The 15814-nt window shown below is 48.9% G+C and overlaps 1 protein-coding gene and 1 pseudogene across 4 annotated transcripts in view; both read right to left on the bottom strand.

Moving 5' to 3' along the window:
* ZHX2 (zinc fingers and homeoboxes 2) overlaps nucleotides 1-15814 on the bottom strand; it is a 162186-nt gene that overhangs the window by 81171 nt on the left and 65201 nt on the right. For all 4 annotated transcript variants that reach the window (XR_005211619.1, XM_037802908.1, XM_037802911.1 and 1 more), the window contains one exon: nucleotides 3744-3813. The gene's annotated coding sequence lies outside the window, so the exon portion shown is untranslated. The remainder of the gene's footprint in view (nucleotides 1-3743; nucleotides 3814-15814) is intronic.
* LOC119509072 lies at nucleotides 6860-7899 on the bottom strand (annotated as a pseudogene).

The raw sequence follows: 15814 nt of genomic DNA, 5'->3' as shown, positions 1-15814 counted from the left end.
CGGTGGCCACGACAATTGGCTTAGGGATGGACATGTGACCTGGGCTCTCAGTTCTAGGTCAAGTGCAAAGCCCTCTTTCTGCAGGGGTTGCTGAGAGGGGGTGGTGTTGGCTGTGGGTGGTCAGTGTGCCACCATGGGGGCAGGGGGACCCTTCAGGAATGAAGCCCACACTTCAAGCTGAGCTGAGAGAAGGAGAGACGATGTCTGCTGACACTGTTTAGATCCAGCTGGGCTCTGAGCCAAGCCAGCTCAGACTTTTTCAATTACACGACTGCCTTTTTGTTTTATACTTGTGTTAATCTGAATTGTATTTCTATCCTGTAACCAAAAGTCTAATATAGTCAAATACCGACTTAAGCAATGTTATCTATTGGTTTCAGGTGTTATATAATTTCCTGGGTCAATAAACTTTGGACTCTCAAATATCACAGGATGGGATTTAGGGTAGAGCACTTAGGGCTTATCTTCAATACCTTGAGTCCATTCCGCCTACTGGAGGAAGGAGCCAAGAACCTCTTACATGCTACTGAATGGGGGCATGGTTTGACTTTGCGTCTGAATCTGTGAAGAACCAAATCCCTATCATGGGGTTCTCATAGATCTAGTCCACTAGGATTGAGTGAATTTCATGAGTGGCATCTGGGATGGTTGTAGCTCAATTTCCTGATTTAGATTCTTCTGGTCCAGACTCTCAAATGCTGACGCTGTCACTGAAAGAGCTCAATCACCCCCACTGGCCTCACCTCCTCCAGCATGAAGATGTCTGTCCGTCTTCATTCTTTCCCAACAGGACTGAGGGATGTGGCATGTGCCCCTCTGGTGCTAGTGTTGCCTGCCCACACTGACTATGCACAGGGCAGCAGGGGCAGGGGTGGGCAAGTGCTGTACCATAGTTGGGGAGGGCAGTGCATTTCCAAAAGAACCCAGGTATCGGGGGTTGAATCGTGTCTCTACAAAAGACCTGGTCAAGTCCTAACCCCCGGTCCTGTGGATCTGAACCTACTTTGAAGATGCTGTTATCAGTTAAGGTGTGGAGACCTTTGTGAATAGCCTCTTGAAAGATCCTATTTCGATGAGGCCAAATTGAATCAGGGTGGGTCCTCTCCTTATAAGGAGAGGAAATCTAGATAGACAGACAACTGAGCAGGAGAGAAGCCAGAAGGAGAAGACATGTGACAGCCAGAGATGCAAGCCAAGGAACCCCAAGGATTGTGGCAAGCTGGCATCAGCACCCTACAGATTCCGGGAGAAAGCATGGCCTATTGAGCCCTTGATTTTGGAGTTCTGGCCTCCAAAACCATGAGACAACACATTCCTTTTGTCTACGTCAGCCAGCGATTGGTATGTGTCAGAGCAGCCCTGGGGTACCAGGTGATGCTCATCTCTCTCTCCTCCAGGAACACACACCCCAGTTGGTAACTGCTGGACCCTATACTGATGTCTCTGCAATTCCTTCATTCCAACCTGAGTTTGCTTCTGTGTCCCGGGTCCACACTGGACATCTCCACGAGGAGGAGTAGGATGTTATAAACACTCACACCAAATTTATATCAATGCTAACACTAATGTGATGCAAGCTCACACTTACAGGGCACTCCAACTGGGTCAGGCATAGTTCTTAACACTTTATATATATTGATCCTACAATGTATTGAGCCTAACAATCCTACGAGGCAAGTAAAAATAGTATCAGCATAATCCCCATTATGCAGATGAAGAAACTGAGGCTCAGGAAAGTTAAATGACCCCTCCCAAGTCACACAGCTAGAAACGACTGAGCCAGGATTTGAATTCAGGCCATTTGGACTCCCGAGACTACCTGCTTATCCACCGCCCTACGGTGCCTCTCTATATAATGTGACTGAGCACTCACTATGTACTAGCATGGGGCTGGGCAGCCTTACATGAATTAACTCATCGAAGCCTCACAGCCCCCTAAGAGGCAGATACTGTCACTTACGTCCTTGTGCAGATGAGAAGACGGAAGCACACAGAGGTCGGCCACTTGCTTGGGGCCACACAGCTAGTGGAGGTACCAGGATTTGAACCCGGGCAGCCTGACCCCAGAGTCCCTGCTCTTAACCATAGATGTCATCTCCCGGTCACTCACAATCATTAACTGAGCACCTAACCACGTGCCAGGCGCTGTGGATGCGAAGATCCAGCCCCTGTCCTCAGAGCCCAGCTCCTGCTTGAGGGCTTGCCGAGGAAGCACCAAGTAACAGCGTAAATGCAGCCTCTCCCCCACCCCCACCCCTGCCCAGCCCCTTTCCCAGTGTTCAGGACTCAGAGGAAGGCATAGCCTATCTGCAGGACAGTCAAACTCGATTCTCAGCCAGGCCATCAGTTTCTTAAAGCAAAACACCATCTCTGGGACCCTTGGTAAATAGTCACTACTGCCACCGACCCAGGCCCGGGGGAAGAAGCCCAGCTACAAAGCACAAATGAAATCAGCGTGCTCATCATTCAGGCCTTCCGGTGAGAAACGGGTGTCCCTCCTGGGTCATTTCCCCACTTGGGTCTGGGATGGGATTCTTCTCACACTGGGTGGCCAGGTTTTGGTCCCTCATGCATGTATGACACTGGCCTTGCCTCCTGACAAAGGGCTGGTTCCCCAGCATGCCCGGCCCACTGCCCTCCCATGGCCCACCTCCCTGGGCCACACCCGCTTCTCCTTTTCCAGGGTCCTGGAGGTGGGGTGGGGGCCATGCTTTTCCTTCTGGCCTGGGTGGTCTGCGTCCCTTGAGGAGGTGACTAGCTGGTGGCTTTTCTGGTGGTCCTGGTTGGAGAAAGCATCCCAGAGCCCCTGATCAAAAACCCCACCACGGATGCCACGTGCACTGGGTGTTTGAGGTCGTGCCTGCAGTATGTGCTCATCTGTGGTTAGCTCAGGTACAGCTGGGTAAAGGGCAACAGATCAAGGGACAGACCCAAGGGCCATGGGCCATCTCATCCAGAGACTTCTAAACACTGTCGTAGCAGAACCAGCCACATAAAGCCAGGCAGAGGCCGTGCTGAGAGTGTGCCCGTGCGTGTGCAAACTCCACTCATTCCCACTCTCCCTAAGCCCCTTCCCTCCTCCTTGGCCCCTCAGGAGATTCTAGATTACCATGGAACAGAATTTGTAAAACACTGTTCTTGTCAAATCTGCTCCCAGCTTCAACATTTCTCAAGAATTCTCCCAGCAACGGGGAACTCACTACTTCCCAGGAACCTTTTTCAGCTTGGTGTAGCGCCTCTGTTAGCAATTTTTCCTTAGGTTGAGTCAACAGCAGTCCACCTTCCTCTTGCCAGAGACAGCCCTTGGAATGTGCAGAGACAGCATTCTCACCTCCCTGTAGTCATCACTCCTCAGTGCTGCCATTTACAAACCTGTGTGAGTCACAAAGCTCCCTCTCTGTTCTAAACCTGGCCAGAGGCTCCCTGAAAACGCCTGCTAGCACATGCCCTCTGGGCGGTGAGTCTGAATGCCCTTATCCGTGCCCAGCCACCCGCAGGCCCAGTTTGCTCTTGGGGAGGGACGGGAAGGAACACAGCTAATTCCAAGGGACTCAAAAGCACCTGTACTCTCTGCAAGGTGCTGTTTCCGGGAGGATCTGGATGGAAACACAGTTTCAGAGCTGCAAAAGCTCAGCTGCCCCCCGGACGGGATTCCGACCAGCTGCCCCCACCCCTCCCACACATCTCCTTTCTCTTCTCGAGAGCCAGCCTAGGCCCTGGCCGCCAGACACAACGTCACTCACCAGTCCCGTGCTGCTTACATCCTGGGGATCTTTTTACTATTTGACTCCGAGAGCAGTCGTGCGTCAAGACCTACAAAGAAGAGAAACTCGATATTAAAAGCAGGGCAGAGCAATTGGGTGTCCAACTCTAGTTTCCAGCAGAATTGAGTCACCAGGAGACTAGGTTAGAGGGATGGGGGGCGGGGGTAGGGGAGAAGGATAAAAGAGAAGGAGATGGCAAGAAACTGGCTGCTTATTAAACCAACCTCAAAATTTCTGGGCCTTGAGGAATGTCTGAGGAAAAAAAAAAAAGACCCTAACCCAGGATGAGTCAGCAGCTTGTGGAGACGCAGGCTTTCCCGAAGAGGGAAACCGAAGGCGAAATCTATGGGAGTTGCAGCAGGGGAGGTTTCTCTGTCACCTCAGCCAGATTCTCCATGAGCCCTTGGTGTCTGTACCTAGCCGTGGGCCGCTCCCGTTCCATTTTGGGGAGGGCGCAGGGAGGGAGCTCTGTGCACAGGCCTCAAGTCAAAAAGAGACTGCAGTCCTTAAAACAAAGCCCCGAACACGTATTTATATCCTGGGAGGCTTCTGCCAAGTGAACCCTGTGTGCTTTGAAAATTCCCCGGGAGAGCTGTAGCCGGCAGAGCAGGGCGTGCGGCCCGGCTCGAGGATGCTTCGAGAATGGCAAGTCGAGGCCTGAGCCCTGAGCTGGAGCCGCGGAGGCCCCACCTGCCGAGCCCGGGCACGCGGGGTGCAGCGACCGCAGGAGCAGACGCCCAGGCCCCTCTCCCACTCCCCACGCCCAGCCCGCCTTGGAAGCAAAACTTGTTTTTTCTTGTTTCCCTAAGAATCCTGAGGTGAGCAGAGGTTTCTTCTCTTCTCAAAGGAGAACACTACCCCCGCCCCGCCTTCATTCACGATTTTTATTTCTTGCAATTAACTGTTGCATCTTCAAAGTTGATTTGTTGCCCTCCTCGCAAAGGAAAACAGAACCAGGGAAGGGATAATTTAGGGGGCAGCTGAAATATGTGTCGTAGGTTTGCAACAAAGGCTTTCCAGCCCATCACCACCCTGAACATGTAAAACAAAATGGCAGCATCTCAAGTTCACCTGAATTAAGCCCCAGATTCCAGCCCTAGGCTAAATGATGCAAGTTGATGCCAAGGGAACAACAAAATGGAAGCTGGGTCAATGGCTTCCATCTAATTTCACTTGGGAAAGTCAAAAAGTAATTGACCTGAGTAATTATAAATGAAACCAGCAATAATTTACCTGGTCCACAGAAATGAATTTGTTTTGCCATGTTTTTCCTTAAGTCCCCAGCACCTGATACAGCAAGTTCTGATAATGGATGTCTAAAGGCATGCAGTGTTTCACCCACAACCATTTCAAGGCATTTCTTCCACTCAAGCTTAGCACAATCAAGGACAGAATATTTTTGGAGGCACAGGATGAAACACAAGAGCAAGCAAGTATATGCTGAGGCCTTCTGTATGAAAGCGATGGTCCACTGCATATATAGAAGCAGTGAGTGCTATTAAAGTGCTATTTACAAAGGACTGTCTAATATTACCACACAGCTCAACTGCACCGCTAAATGTGGTTGCCTTTATATTCTTCTTCCTTGCCCCGCCCTCTCTAAAACATAGAATAAAACTACAGGACTGAAATAAACACATTAAAATCAGTAATAAATTATGAAAATCATCAAGCTTTCTTTTAAAGTAATTAAGAGTAATTAAATTTTTTAAAGTACACAAAGTTCAAATAGCCAGGGGTAAGGTCTCCAAGAAGGCTTCCTAGGCTAGCCTAGGGCAACCTGGGATTTGAAAAGTTAAAGAGAACATGTGACATCAAAGTGCAGGTTAGAAATTGCACTTTAAAGAAAATAACAGTTCTGAAAATATTCGTAAAAGCAACATTAGCACTTGCACAGTGTGATTGTAAGGAAGGAGAGAGACTGCCTGGAGGAAAACAGAGGCAAATACTTAAGCTAAAGTGAGACAAGCACTGAACTTAGGTACGTTAACTGTGATAGTGCATCCATTATAGATATCAGATAGTTAAAAGCTGGTGAAGAATAAAGGATTCTAAAAGAAAACAAGAACAAAAGCATCGTCCTCTTTCTCCGTAGCCCAGACCTCATTCATTTTGTGCACTATAAAGAGTGAGGTGGGAGGTGTTTTATTGTTATCAAATGTTGCATGAAAATAGATAATTTTTTTCCCATGTGTTTTTCCCCTATAAAAGACATCTATGTTTTTTTAACAGATTAGCTTTAAAAAGATGTCATTTTTGTTTTCAACACATACAAACAGTTATGAAAATCTGAAATAAAAATGCTGCCGTGGCTCAGACCTCGGCCTGCTTATCTGCGTACACAATTCTGGCCCAGGAAGACACTGAGGCACATGGAGCTTCTCCTCCTGGCTCCCCAGTCTGTCCGCATAGGCCTTGTATGGTGGAGGCTGTCATACACGATGGCCCCCAGGGTGCCCCGGGGCCTGGGGGCAGCTGGCTGGTTGGCGAGCTGGCGGTTTGGTGCCCCTTGTGCTAACAATGCAGGATATCGCTTGCTGGGCATGGAATTCACCAGAAAGCTGAGCTGCATGATGATCCCTTTCAACAGGTGTCATGGGAGTCTGTTCTTTTGCCGAGCATGAAATGAGCTTTTATTTTTAAAGAACTGATCTTCCACAGGCTTTGTGATCAGCTATCCCAGGCTGAGTAATAACAGCTCTAGCTCTCCAAGATGAATGTCTGATTCTCTTGTCTTGTCATTACTATAGGTTTGATCTTGTTTGTTTGTTTTTAGGACAGTAAAACTGAGGAAGGACTCATGACCCTATCCTATATGTGTCTACTCAAAGCGGTGTGAACAAGCTAGAAGAGAAAAAGAGGATGGAATCTGCAATGCCCTTTTTTTCAATAAAGTAAATAAAATCAAGGACATTTCACCTAAGCTTTCTGCTGCTGTTAGAAATGGTAATTTTTTTTCCAACATGAATATGATGAATATTTGTTCTGCTGGGGAGGCTCTGCCCCACTTTTTGCTAAGTATTTGTTTAAATACAGGTCTTTTGGCCCTTTTGTTCAAGTATAGTTTTGTTTAGTTTTAAAGAGGAGACTGGATCATGAACCAAATCTAAGAGACTGTTTGGACTGAAATGGCCCAGGGAATATTTTACCCTGCATTATCCTGTCATGCCTGGCTCTGGGAAGTGAATGAAAGTTTGATGCTGGCACTGGAGTAACCCTCGTCACTTCCACTACTCTGGGGCTGCTTGGTCATCGATGTCCCTGATGCTGGAGGTCCTGCTAACTTCCACTTCTCTGTGGGAGACCTCTGTGCTTTCAACATCCATGCCAGTTTTCTCTCCCTCTGAATCAGAACAATCTGAGGACACAGGTGATCCAATGTTTCCTCTTCATATTCGTTCCATCTCCTGCAGCCGTTCCAATTGCTGCTTTAAAAGTCTGTTTGAGTTCCAAGTTCTCAGGCTGGTGCTGGCTCTTCCTTTCGGCTTCTTCAAGGTTCTTGATGTGAGCTTTGGCTTTGTTGAGCAAACCAAGCGTTGTGTGCCCGGTGCAGTCTGGTCCTAGTGGAACCAGAACTTCGAAGCTTCTAAACACAGGTGCAGATGAGCGCGGGGATTCTTTTCCAGCTCATTGTGTGTAGACCTGCTGGCAGCATGGCGTTGCTTCTCCTGCCGTTTTGAACCCGGCTTGGCCCCCAAGGGGGCCTTGAATGCTGCAGCCGGGGCTTAGCATGGAGGGAAGGACGTCAAGGCGTAGCCATGGTCACACTTCGTTTTCTTTCTCCATCTGCTCCACGTAGCTGGCGGCCTCCAGCAGAATCTGCACATTCTGCAGAAAAGTGTTGATGTGCTTCTCCATCGAGCTCTCGCTGGTGTTGAAAATGTCCAGAAGGGGCACCTGGGCTGGGCCTCAGCTTGTTACCTGGGCTGGGCCGGGGCCTGGGGAGCAGCCACAGCGTGGGGCAGGGCTGGGCGTGCTACAGCGCATGTTTGTCCATGGAGGGGCAGGGGTCCACCAAGCTCACCCTCTTTCAGGGCTGCAATGCCTGGCTGAGCTCCGGACCCCCGGGGAGACCTCCACAGTGATGCCGGCAAAGGAGCCCACCTGACTTCTGGAGCCTCTAGCCTCGCTGCGTGCAGAGGGAGGGAGGGAGGGAGGGTGTGTGTGTGTGTGTGTCTCTCTCTCTCTCTGTCACAGTGGGTCTGTGTGTATGGAAGATTGAATGAACCTCAAAGGAGAACCTTTTGCCTAGGGGAAAAATAATCTTAATGGCAATTGTTCCTGCTCATGGAGTCCCTACCAGGAGCCAGGAGCTGGGCACACTGGGTTTATAATCTTGCTATTCAAAGGGGTATCGCATCATCTGGTAGCCTGCTGGAAAAGCAGTGTCAGGACCCACCAGGCCGTACAGAATCCAAATTTTCATTTTAACGAGATCCTTGGGTGATTCCTGCATACATAATCCTTCTGCTTCTGGAAGGTAGGAAGTTATAGCCCATTCTGCAGGTGAGAAATAGGCCCAGGAGGTGGACAACTTGGCCTCTATGGTTGTAGGGCTGGTAAGCAGCAGAGCAGATTCAAACCCATGTCCTGTAATCCCAAAGCCTGTGTCCTTCTCCACTACACCCTTTCAGGGCAGGCAGGCCGGGCGGTGTGGGGATGGGCAGTGAGCCAGGAAACGGGAGGACCAGCTCAGGCCCTGGAGAGGACAGGTCCCATAAAAGGGAGAGTGCTCAGGGAGGGCGGTGTTGAATATCTGAGGCAGGTTTCTCTTCATCCTCCTCAAATTTTGTCCAGGGCCAGCAAAATTCTCCAGTCAAAAGTTCTGGGTGTCCTTCCTGCAGGGAAATTCAATCTTCTACATTTAATCCCAGTGACTAATTTATTTTGATTGCAGCAAGTTTCTCTCTCTTTCCCACTGCCCTGAAAAGTGACTATCCAATGGGAGAAGATGTCCCAGGAAACAAGCTAACCTGAGCAGTCCACGCATTGACTAGTAGGAAGGACAATACTAGCTGATCTGCTAGTATTCAGATTTTCATCTACTAGCTAATCTGCTCCTTTACAGAATTTGGGGAGTGTCACTAGCCTTATTTTACAGTTATTGGCCCTATTTTACGGCAGCACAGAGAGGTTAAGTGATTTTCATAGGTCACACAGCTTTCAAGACAGGCTGGGATTGAGGTCCTCTGACTCCAAGTCCAGAGGTGGGACCAGGGGAGCCCGGCTTCCCTGATGGGGAAGGGATCATGTCCCGGGTTTGTGATGCTCTCGCTTAACGTAACCCAACCCCACATGGTCTCACTCCTCACTCACTGAACAGACTCATGGACCGGGAGGAAAATGGACCACTACCTACATAGGGCCCAGGACTGGTATCTTTCTCAAGGTAAACTAACCAGCTGGCATTCTTGGTACATTGACTAGCAGTCTTGCATTATGTTACATAGAGACTGTTCTAATGCACTTGCTTCCATAAGGCAGATTAGCACATATGAAGTATATAAGGGACTATGCCAATAAAATGTGGAAATCACACTGGTTTGTAGGCAAATGTTCCCAGGACATTAATACTTTGCACCACAGTAATAGCAGCTGAACGCAGAGTACCCTAACACAGCTGAGCATAGTCAGCCGTGGAGGACTCAACACACAACAGATGTCCACTCTCTCAAAGCTCTTCCTCTCGGCTCAGCATGGCCACGTGCTCCGCCTTGGAAAGGCCTGTCGGTTCTCCCCGTCTGTGCAAGGACTGTGAGCTGCACTGTGCATTCGGACATCACTATATCTTGACAAAGCCTGCAATCCAAAGTTATCTATCGTTCCTGCCTCCATAAAGCAGCAGCCTCAACCCTTTTCTAGCCCCTTTCCATCACGTTTGCCCTTTTTGTTTTTAACATATAGCTCGACAGATACCTAGGCCCTGAAGTTGTATTTCTCTTTTTTCAATTCAGAATTTAGCATGCCATTTTAACTGGGCAAATACTATCCCAGGATTGTGCTTTGCTACAGAGTTCATGGGTTGTGAGTGATCTGCTGCAAACCTGTTGCCCCCTAAAACTGTTATTTTTAGTGCAGCATTTCAAGAATGCAAAGTTGTACAGGCATGCATATATCATATTCTAGCAGAAATGATTGAATAATGGAAGTTATGTCATAAGTACTAATATCTGTATGTAGCTTGAATGTATAGCATAAACATATGTAATTAGTATATCTTATTAAACACCACACTGATATTAAATATTGAATATATTAAATATTCATTTTAATCATTTATTGAGTGCTTGTATATACCAGGTTCTGTGTTAAGCACCAGAGATACACAAATAAATAAGACCCAGTCTCTACCCTTAGGGAACTCACAGTATGAAAAAGGAGAAAGACAAACAACAGCCTGTGAGTGTGAGAAAGTATGATGTGTAAAGAGGGGGTACAAGGTAGAAGCAGCGAATTAGATGCCTCATTTGTCTCGGGATAAAAGCCATGCTCCTTTCCTCATTGTCTTCATGGCCCGGGGAGGTCTGGCTGCTCCTGCTCACCTTCCAGCCTCACGTGGCCCCGCTGTGTTCCCGGCTTACTGGCTTCTTCTTGGTTTCTTTATCCCACAGTACTAGGATAGTCTTTCCCTGGAATAATCTGCCTCCCTTAATGAACACCAAGTTTCCTTGCAGGACTGAGTGAGGTAATCTGTATAAAGTGCTTAGAACTCTGTAAGCACGGATGTTAGCTTCTCTTATTATTGATGGTTCCTATCATTATCCTCAGCTGACTGGCAGCAACTTGGGCACAGAAATATAAAGTGACTTGGCCGAGGTTGCACAGTGAATTCGTTTTGGAGTGGAGGGTCTCGTTGGTTGGTTGTTGCCCCCTCTGTCCTTGAACCCTGCGCTGCACCATCCCACTACAGACTTGATGACAGCCGCGTGGTGGAAAGAGGACTTAGAATCTCCGAGTTCGGAGATCCGAGCCAGATCCCGCTTCAAAAACTTGTTCGGCGCCTCTCACCGACTGCTTGACTGCTTCCCTTCTCCGGGAGTTGTTTCCTCATCAGCAAAGTGAGGCTCTAAAAAGAACCTGCCTTCTGGGGAATCCAGTGCCTACCCAGTTCCTGCACAGAGAAAATGGCAGCTTTCGTTACGAGCACTGCCAATGAAAGACCTTTTTGGTTTCCTTCGATCTAAAAGTGTACACATTTCTGGTCTTTCTGGTTCAGGACTCCTTTTGCCAGAACATGGTGGTCATGTGGGCCAAAATCCAAATAAGGAAAAATCTCTGTAGGATTCTCTCCCCCCTCCCCACCATATTCCCTTTTCGCCCAGTTTAAGCCTATCTAATTACTAGATATCTGAAGGGAGAAAAAGAGGGAAATGACTTAAAGGGCTTGTAAAAGAGGAGAAATTCCCTCCCCTGGGTCACTCCCTTTAAAGTAGGTTTTTCCATTTTTCATTCAGCAAATGTTTAGCAGATGAGTTCGAAACTCCAGGTCTTGTATAGGTCGTTATGTCCTAAGGTGAGAAGACCATATCGAGGAGAGGGCCGGTGCCCTGGAGGATAGGGAGGGAAACAAGAGGGGAGAGCTGAGCTCAAAAACATTAGAAAAGTCCATGCTATTTCTGTGGCGCCCAACTTTAGCCATCATTCTGCAAACCAGAAGTGCAGTTTTACGTTGCCTGTCTTTGCTTCAGAAAATAGTTTACCTTGGCTACCAATACCAGTCCTTAATTCAAGAGAGCAATAACGAGCTTCACTATCTAATGTGGAACACAATAGCTTCCACTTGCTGAGTGCTCACTGTATGCCAGGCACTAGTCTGGGTCCTGCATGTCTTTCCTATGGTAATTCTGAAGAGTGGTGTTCATATACCCATTCTACAAATGGAAAAACCGAGTCAGAGAGAGATCTGAAAATCCAGCACTTGGATTGGAACTCAGGACTGACTGAATATAGTCTTACCATTTTCCCCATGCTGTCTCTTAAATACTGACTCCATGACTGGAGTTGCTGGTAAACTGAAGTGTCTTTCCCACCAGCCCCGACTTACTCTTCAACTACTTCCCCCACCACCACCAATACAAAGAAGGCCAGGTTCAAAACCACTCCAGTGTCTATGGGGGCAGCTTGATGTCATGAACATTAACGAGAATTACTGAATTCTACTCTATACCTGAACTGAATTTGCTTCAAAACATTTGAATACGTGACAGTCAAAACATTTTCCCCTCAAAACTGTCAATACAATTGACACCCAGAAGATGTGCCCTGCACTGGGAAAAGCAGTGTCTGTTCTCTTCACTACTGTCTCTTCTTTCAACAACTCTCTTCGGGGTGCCGACCAAGGGCCAGGCACTGGGGAGAGGAAGAGCCCTGCCCTTACAGTTGGGTTGGAGACAAAACACTTCAATCAAATTTTCACGCTAACCGAAGTACAGGGCAATGGTGGTGAAAATCAGGAGATTGAGGAGAGCAGAGCAAACCAGGCAAAGAGAGGAAGAGAGAACAGAGCAAGCCAGAGATGGCGAGTGCAGGGCTTGGCGGAAGGTGTGGGGGGAGTTGGCCACCAACAACTGGAACCTGCCAGAACGGCTTAAGCCAAGAAGGCCAGAGAGAGAGAGGCCAGATCTTCCAGGGTCTTGAAGACCTTTCAAGAAGTTGGGTCTCTACTGTGAGGGATGGGAAGCCACCCAACAGTTGACTTCTCTGCATCTGCAGTTCCTGGCACACAGTGGCCTCAAAATTATTTGTTGAATGGACGGATGTCCCCAGAAAGTCTGAGAAGCACCTCCTGGAACGCTGCCATCTTTATAAAGGGCACTCATGGGCAATCTGATTTGGGTTGGGAAAAATTCTGTGCAGGAACCTGGCCTGGGCCAGAGCCTCCCTGTGCCGGGGCCTCGGGGAAGCCTGGCTCCAGCGCGGCTGCTGGCAGAGGCGAAGGGGATGAATACACCTTTGATTACAGCTCATGTTTCCGAGGAAAAGACACAGCTCCCTGGAGACTGGGAATCTCTGAAAATGAGCTCTTGCAAAAGAGACGCAAGTGAACTGGAAATCCGAGCCCTCTGGGCGGGCGGTGGTTTCTTTCTCTAAAATAAACAACAGCAGCACAGAGAGGGGCAGCCTGGGCACCAACCAGCTTCGTTATAATCCCGAACGGGCAGGAATGGAAGACAAATGGCCCAAGGGGGCTGAAGAGGCTCCTCCGTGGGAAGGTGAACCTGGTTCAAATATGAGGCAGGAGGCAGCACAGACGCTGCAACGGAGAAGGGGTGAGGGTGTGGGTGTGGCGGGGGGGTAGTCTTAGCACAGAGAGACAGCCTACTCTTGGGTGCAGACTGACAGACCCAGCTTAGCATCCGGTTTCTGCCTTTTAAGAGCTCTATGAACATAGACAAAATATTTGATCTTCCCTGAGCCTCAGTTTTGTCATCCACGAAATGCAATTTGATGGGGATTAGATCATATTATTAAAGTCAGGTGTAGGGGTTTGAATCCAAGCCCACCTGAATACAATTGTTCCATTTTCCCCGCACTGCCTCTTAAATGTGAGACATTCTCCCCTGCCCCCTCCCATGATGATCTAGAATGTAATAGGTGCTTAATAATTGTTGGTTCTGCCTCCTTTCCTTTATACATCTCTTGTTTCCTCCCACATTTAGCAAAAATCTGGGTCTCCAGGAGGTGCTAAATAAAACCACATTAACTGGGTCCTCCTAGGCATGACACAGTGACTGAGAAAACAGGAGGAGAATGCAGCCAGCTGGGTTTTCTCCCAACTGCATCCTGTTTCTAAGACTTTATTAAATGTCTTAAGTATTCCTGCCTTCAGGTCAAAACAAAATTTCCAGAGGTTTTCACTGTGCACTAATAAACTATTCTCACTAAACTTTTTTTTTTCCATATTTTTTAATGCATGTACAAGAGCGTAAATGTACTGACTCAGAGCTGGAAAAACTCTCTCTCCCTAACACATTCCAAATTTGTCGAGTCACATGAATTGAGCAAGAGTGCTTACTGTGGCTGCTAGCTCCAAGCTGGCAAAGCAGTTAAGCCAGGGACTTGGGCCTCCAGCTCTGCCTTCCCCTCCCCCTGCTCCAAGCAAGAGTGTAGCTGGGAGCATATTCATGATGCAGATTCAGAGGGTGCAAGATTGGAAAGAATGTGGCAACAAGCTAACGCCAAAGTCGAATCCTGTAATGTGGTGTAATGTGTTCTCAAGAAGTAAAAAAAAAATTTGCATAGAGCATCACTGAAATTGAATAACAACTTCACATACTGAGTCAAGTCTAGTTCAGGCACTGCATCAAGCACTTTACATGCCCTGACTCACTCAACCCTCACGGCCACCCTATGATTATCCTCATGTCAGCAGGGAGCAAATGGAGGCATCAAAGTGTTAAATAACTTGCCCAGAGTCCCACAGTGTGCAGACAGCAGAACTAAGATTTCACCCAGTCTAGCTCCAGAACAGTTGCTCTTACACCTATTCATTCTGGAAGGAAGGAGTTCTGCACAGAGAAAAGACAACTATTGCACAAATATCTATTCAATACTCAGAATAAAACACGACACCAGATATCAAAGGGGAGGCTGGAGAAAGGCATGGCAAAAATGGGAGCTATTAGGTTACTGGCTTCAGTGAGTTCAAAATCATGTAAAGGAGCTATGATGTATACACAAATAATTACAATAAAAGTAAGTGAAAATGGCCATTACAGGATGACAAAGTAACATGGATGGGGGGGATTGCTAAAGGTGATGGCTCTGGCTGAGGAGATCTAGGAGGGCTTCCTGGGGAGGGGCCATTTAAGCTGAATTGAAGGATGTGCAGGATTTATACTCTGGCCACAGGGGGTCGGAGGGGAAGGAGGAAAGGAGGCATGGTATGGCGGGGCTAGAAGACTGGGGGAGGGAGCAGGACTTCGGGGCAAGGATGAAGGGGTACAGATCCGTCCACAGCAGGTGCTGTCTCTGGCCAAGTCCTTCCCCAGCCCCACTCTCCACCCTGTCTTGGGACATGAATTTCCTGTCTATATAGAGAGGGAAATGAAGGAAATGCCCAAATGTTCCAGCTGGACGGAACCTTGGAGAGCTCCCAATTTATCCCATCACTTTGTAAATAAGGGAACTAAGGACTGGAGAAGCTGCAAGGCCTTGGATTTGAATTGAAGTTTCCGGGATGAGAACTCAGAGGTCCCATCTCCCAGCCTGGCTGCTCGCCCCACCCCCGCACCCCGAGTGCTCTGCGGATCCCCATCAGAAGTCCAGGAGGCTCTAGGGAGCTGTGAGAGGAGGGGAGTCAGAGGGCCACCAACGCACCTGGGTCAGGCTAGTGGCCTCAGGCTGCCAACTCCCACAGGGGCCCCAGAAGCCTTGGCCATTGACCACGAGAGGCATAGCCCTGGGGCCGGACTGGCAGCCTGGGACCCCCCTCTCAGCACACTCTCCCGCCCCAGCCCCGTTCTCTCGCCCTAGACCCAGGAAGCATCCAGGAAACTGTGGCCAGCGACTCTGCAGCCACAGTTTCCCCTGATGAGATGTACATCTGGTTGTGACTCACATTGCTGGCTTCCTACCCAGGCCCTACATCTCCGTGGGGAGCCCATCCTCCTGAACTGACACCTGCCCACCCAACGTGAGAACGGAGGCTGCCACTTCGCTTGCCAGCCAATGCAGAGGTCATCCAACGCGTGGGCCTCCTCACCCGGCTTCCCTCTACCCACCCTGGCCTGGGCAGTCTTTGATGGTCCCTCCGATCCTAGGCTCTCCCAACCACCAGGCTTTTTCTGAAATCCCCGCTCCCCTGGAAAGCTCACGTCCCTCCCCCCACATCCTCTCTGCTCCAGCGGGCCTTCCCAACCTCTCCAGCCTCCATTGCCCTTCTCACATCTCAGCTTCTCTCTAATTGTGGCCTGCACCCCATTCACCAGGCTGGGTGGTGACCAGCTGCCTGGCAGGGGTAGGACACTCTCAGAGGACAGGGCCCTGCGTAACCCCAACGGTCACTATGCTGCCAACAGCTAATGTGGGCACTAAGTGTGACCAGCCTT

This window comes from Choloepus didactylus, chromosome 14 (assembly GCF_015220235.1).
Source record: "Choloepus didactylus isolate mChoDid1 chromosome 14, mChoDid1.pri, whole genome shotgun sequence".
Classification (NCBI taxonomy): domain Eukaryota; kingdom Metazoa; phylum Chordata; class Mammalia; order Pilosa; family Megalonychidae; genus Choloepus; species Choloepus didactylus.
This window is presented reverse-complemented; position numbering and strand designations above follow the sequence as displayed.